The following is a 6,000-nucleotide window of genomic DNA, read 5'->3' as shown; positions in this document are numbered from 1 at the left end:
GGAACCCCATAACCCCACAAATAACCCCATAACCCCACACAGACCCCATAAAGAACCCCATAGGAACCCCATAACCCCGCACAGACCCCATAGAGACCCCATAGAGATGCCATAACCCCATACAGACCCCATAACCCCATAAAGAACCCCATAGGAACCCCATAACCCCACAAATAACCCCATAACCCCACATAGCCCCCATAACCCCATACAGACCCCATAACCCCATACAGCCCCCATAACCCCTCACAGACCCCATAACCCCACAGAGACCCCATAACTCCATACAGACCCCATAACCCCATACAGACCCCATAACGAACCCCATAACCCCACACAGACCCCATAACCCCACACAGCCCCCATAACCCCATACAGACCCCATAACCCCTCACAGACCCCATAACGAACCCCATATCCCCATACCGACCCCATAACCCCATAAAGAACCCCATAGTAGCCCCATAACCCCATAAGATCCCCATGACCCCATACCGACCCCATAACCCCATAATGACCCCATAACCCCACACAGCCCCCATAACCCCATACAGACCCCATAACCCCCCATAACCCCATACAGATCCCATAACCCCGTAACCCCACACACACCCCATAACCCCATACAGCCCCCATAACCCCATACAGACCCCATAATGAACCCCATAGCCCCCATACAGACCCCATAACCCCATACAGCCCCCATAACCCCATACAGACCCCCATAATGAACCCCATAGCCCCCATACAGACCCCATAACCCCATACAGCCCCCATAACCCCATACAGACCCCATAATGAACCCCATAGCCCCCATACAGACCCCATAACCCCATACAGACCCCATAACCCCATACCGACCCCATAACCCCATACTGACCCCATAACCCCATAGCACCCCATAACCCCATAAAGAACCCCATAGGAGCCCCATAGCCCCATACCGACCCCATAACCCCATAACCCCATAGCACCCCATAACCCCATACAGACCCCATAACCCCATACAGACCCCATAACCCCATAACCCCATACAGACCCCATAACCCCATACAGACCCCATAACCCCATACCGACCCCATAACCCCATACTGACCCCATAACCCCATAGCACCCCATAACCCCATAAAGAACCCCATAGGAGCCCCATAGCCCCATACCGACCCCATAACCCCATAACCCCATAGCACCCCATAACCCCATACAGACCCCATAACCCCATACAGACCCCATAACCCCATAACCCCATACAGACCCCATAACCCCATACAGACCCCATAACCCCATAACCCCACACAGACCCCATAACCCCATACAGACCCCATAACCCCCATAACCCCATACAGACCCCATAACCCCATAGCACCCCATAACTCCATACAGATCCCATAACGAACCCCATAACCCCATACCGACCCCATAACCCCATAGCACCCCATAACCCCACACAGACCCCATAACCCCATAAAGAACCCCATAGGAACCCCATAACCCCACAAATAACCCCATAACCCCACACAGACCCCATGGAGACCCCATAGAGACCCCATAACCCCACACAGCCCCCATAACCCCATACAGACCCCATAACCCCATAACCCCACACAGACCCCATAACCCCATAACCCCATACGGACCCCATAACCCCATAAAGAACCCCATAGGAGCCCCATAACCCCATACCGACCCCATAACCCCATACTGACCCCATAACCCCCATAACCCCCATAAAGAACCCCATAACCCCATACAGACCCCATAACCACATACAGACCCCATAATGAACCCCATAACCCCATACAGACCCCATAACCCCATACAGACCGCATATCTCCATAAGAATCCCATAATCCCACACAGCCCCCATAACCCCCCATAACCCCATACAGACCCCATAACCCCACAAAGAACCCCATAGGAGCCCCATAACCCCATACCGACCCCATAACCCCACACAGACCCCATAACCCCATACAGACCCCATAACCCCATAAAGAACCCCATAGGAACCCCATAACCCCACAAATAACCCCATAACCCCACACAGACCCCATAAAGAACCCCATAGGAACCCCATAACCCCGCACAGACCCCATAGAGACCCCATAGAGATGCCATAACCCCATACAGACCCCATAACCCCATAAAGAACCCCATAGGAACCCCATAACCCCACAAATAACCCCATAACCCCACACAGACCCCATAACCCCATACAGACCCCATAACCCCATACAGCCCCCATAACCCCATACAGACCCCATTACCCCATAACCCCCCATAACTCCATACAGACCCCATAACCCCATAAGAACCCCATAACCCCATAAAGAACCCCATAGGAACCCCATAACCCCACAAATGACCCCATAACCCCACACAGCCCCCATAACCCCACACAGACCCCATAACGAACCCCATAACCCCATACAGCCCCCATAACCCCACACAGACCCCATAACGAACCCCATAACCCCATACAGACCCCATAACCAACCCCATAACCCCACACAGCCCCCATAACCCCATAAAGAACCCCATAGGAACCCCATAACCCCACACAGACCCCATAACCCCATACAGCCCCCATAACCCCACAGAGACCCCGTGACCCCACACAGACCCCATAAAGAATCCCATAACCCCATACAGCCCACATAACCCCATACAGACCCCATAACGAACCCCATATCCCCATACCGACCCCATAACCCCATAAAGAACCCCATAGGAGCCCCATAACCCCATAAGAACCCCATAACCCAATACCGACCCCATAACCCCACACAGACCCCATAATTGACCCCACAACCCCATGCAGACCCCATAACCCCGTACTGACCCCATAACCCCATAAGAACCCCATAACCCCATAAAGAACCCCATAGGAACCCCATAACCCCATACAGCCTCCATAACCCCCCATAACCCCATACAGATCCCGTAACCCCATAACCCCATCGCACCCCATAACTCCATGCCGACCCCATAACCCCACACAGACCCCATAATTGACCCCATAACCCCACACAGCCCCCATAACCCCATACCGACCCCATAACCCCATAAAGAACCCCATAGGAGCCCCATAACCCCACACAGCCCCCATAACCCCATACCGACCCCATAACCCCATAAAGAACCCCATAGGAGCCCCATAACCCCACACAGCCCCCATAAAGAACCCCATAACCCTGCACAGACCCCATAGAGACCCCATAGAGACCCCATAACCCCATAAAGAACCCCATAACCCCATACAGACCCCATAACCCCATACAGCCCCCATAACCCCCCATAACCCCATACAGACCCCATAACTCCATCGCACCCCATAACTCCATGCCGACCCCATAACCCCTCACAGACCCCATACGAACCCCACAACCCCATGCAGACCCCATAACCCCACACAGCCCCCATAACCCCATAACGACCCCATAACTCCATACAGACCCCATAGGAACCCCATTACCCCATAACGACCCCATAACCCCCATCCCCCCCCCCCCTTTGCCCCCCGCCCCTCGTGACTCCCCTCTCTTCCCCCCCCTTTCCCCCCCCCGCCCCACGTGACCCCCCTCTCTTCCCCCCCCTCCCCCCACGTGACCCCCCTCTTCCCCCCCCTCCCCCCACGTGACCCCTCTCTTCCCCCCCCCTGCCCCACGTGACCCCCCTCTTCCCCCCCCCCCAGGACACCTTCATCCTCCTGACTCCCGGCGGCGGCGGTTTCGGGTCCCCCGATCCGCCTGGGGGCGCTGCAGGCGCGGGCGGCGCCGAACACCGCGGAGCCAGCGAGTATTGGGGGGGCGAGCGGGCGTCGTGAGATGGGCGGCTGTGGGGCAGCTATGGGGCAGCTATGGGGCAGCTATGGGGAGCTATGGGGAGCTATGGGGCAGCTATGGGGAGCTATGGGGCAGCTATGGGGCGGTTATGGGGAGCTATGGGGAGCTATGGGGCAGCTATGGGGCAGCTATGGGGAGCTATGGGGTGGTTATGGGGAGCTATGGGGCAGCTATGGGGCAGCTATGGGGAGCTATTGGGCAGCTATGGGGAGCTATGGGGAGCTATGGGGAGCTATGGGGTGGTTATGGGGAGCTATGGGGCAGCTATGGGGCGGCTATGGGGAGCTATGGGGTGGTTATGGGGAGCTATGGGGCAGCTATGGGGAGCTATGGGGAGCTATGGGGCGGCTATGGGGTGGTTATGGGGCAGCTATGGGGCAGCTATGGGGAGCTATGGGGCAGCTATGGGGCGGTTATGGGGAGCTATGGGGAGCTATGGGGAGCTATGGGGAGCTATGGGGTGGTTATGGGGAGCTATGGGGCAGCTATGGGGAGCTATGGGGCAGCTATGGGGCGGTTATGGGGAGCTATGGGGCAGCTATGGGGCAGCTATGGGGCAGCTATGGGGAGCTATGGGGTGGTTATGGGGAGCTATGGGGCAGCTATGGGGAGCTATGGGGTGCTTATGGGGAGCTATGGGGCAGCTATGGGGAGCTATGGGGCAGCTATGGGCAGCTATGGGGAGCTATGGGGCGGCTATGGGGAGCTATGGGGCAGCTATGGGGCGGCTATGGGGAGCTATGGGGCAGCTATGGGGAGCTATGGGGTGCTTATGGGGAGCTATGGGGCAGCTATGGGGAGCTATGGGGCAGCTATGGGCAGCTATGGGGAGCTATGGGGAGCTATGGGGTGGTTATGGGGAGCTATGGGTCAGCTATGGGGAGCTATGGGGCAGCTATGGGCAGCTATGGGGAGCTATGGGGCGGCTATGGGGAGCTATGGGGAGCTATGGGGTGGTTATGGAGAGGTTATGGGGCAGCTATGGGGCAGCTATGGGGAGCTATGGGGCAGCTATGGGGAGCTATGGGGGCCTATGGGGAGCTGTGGGGCAGCTATGGGGTGGTTTGGGGGAGCTATGGGGCAGCCATGGGGAGCTGTGGGGCAACTATGGGGAGCTATGGGGAGCTATGGGGCGGCTATGGGGAGCTATGGGGTGGTTATGGAGAGGTTATGGGGCAGCTATGGGGCGCTGTGGGGAGCTATGGGGCAGCTGTGGGGCAGCTATGGGGTGGTTTGGGGGAGCTATGGGGCAGCCATGGGGAGCTATGGGGCAACTATGGGGAGCTATGGGGAGCTATGGAGAGGTTATGGGGCAGCTATGGGCAGCTATGGGGCAGAGCTGTGGGGCAGCTATGGGGCAGAGCTGTGGGGCAGCGCTATGGGGCACACACTTATGAGGCAGCCCTGGACCCAAATACGCACTTATGGGGCAGCCCCACAAGTGCTGCTGTGCATTCTATGGGGCTGCCCCTGACCCACATACGCACACTTATGGGGCAGCCCCACAAACCCCCACTATGCAATCTATGGGGCAGCCCCACAGATGCACACTTATGGGGCAGCCCCACAACTGCTGCTATGCAATCTGTGGGGCAGCCCCTGACCCACATATTCACACTTATGGGGCAGCACCCCCCAGCCCCCCCTATGCAATCTATGGGGCAGCCCCACAGATGTACACTTATGGGGCAGCCCCAGACCCACATATGCACACTTATGGGGCAGCCCCCCAATCCCCACTATGCAATCTATGGGGCAGCCCTGACCCACAGATGCACACTTATGGGGCAGCCTTTGCCCCACATACGCACACTTATGGGGCAGCCCCACAACTGCTACTGTGCCGTCTATGGGGTGGCTCCTGACCCACATACGCACACTTATGGGGCAGCCCCCCAACGCCCACTATGCAATCTATGGGGCAGCCCCACAGCTCAAGGTACATGCTTATGGGGCAGCCCCAGACCCACATACGCACACTTATGGGGCAGCCCCACAACTGCTGCTATGCAATCTATGGGGCAGCCCCAGACCCACATACGCACACTTATGGGGCAGCCCCACAACTGCTGCTATGCAATCTATGGGGCAGCCCCAGACCCACATACGCACACTTATGGGGCAGCCCCCCAGTCCCCACTCTCCAATCTATGGG

The sequence above is a fragment of the Lagopus muta genome, assembly GCF_023343835.1.
Source record: "Lagopus muta isolate bLagMut1 chromosome 3 unlocalized genomic scaffold, bLagMut1 primary SUPER_3_unloc_1, whole genome shotgun sequence".
NCBI lineage: Eukaryota > Metazoa > Chordata > Aves > Galliformes > Phasianidae > Lagopus > Lagopus muta.
The sequence above is the reverse complement of the archived record's forward strand: the minus strand, read 5'-3'. Positions refer to the sequence as shown.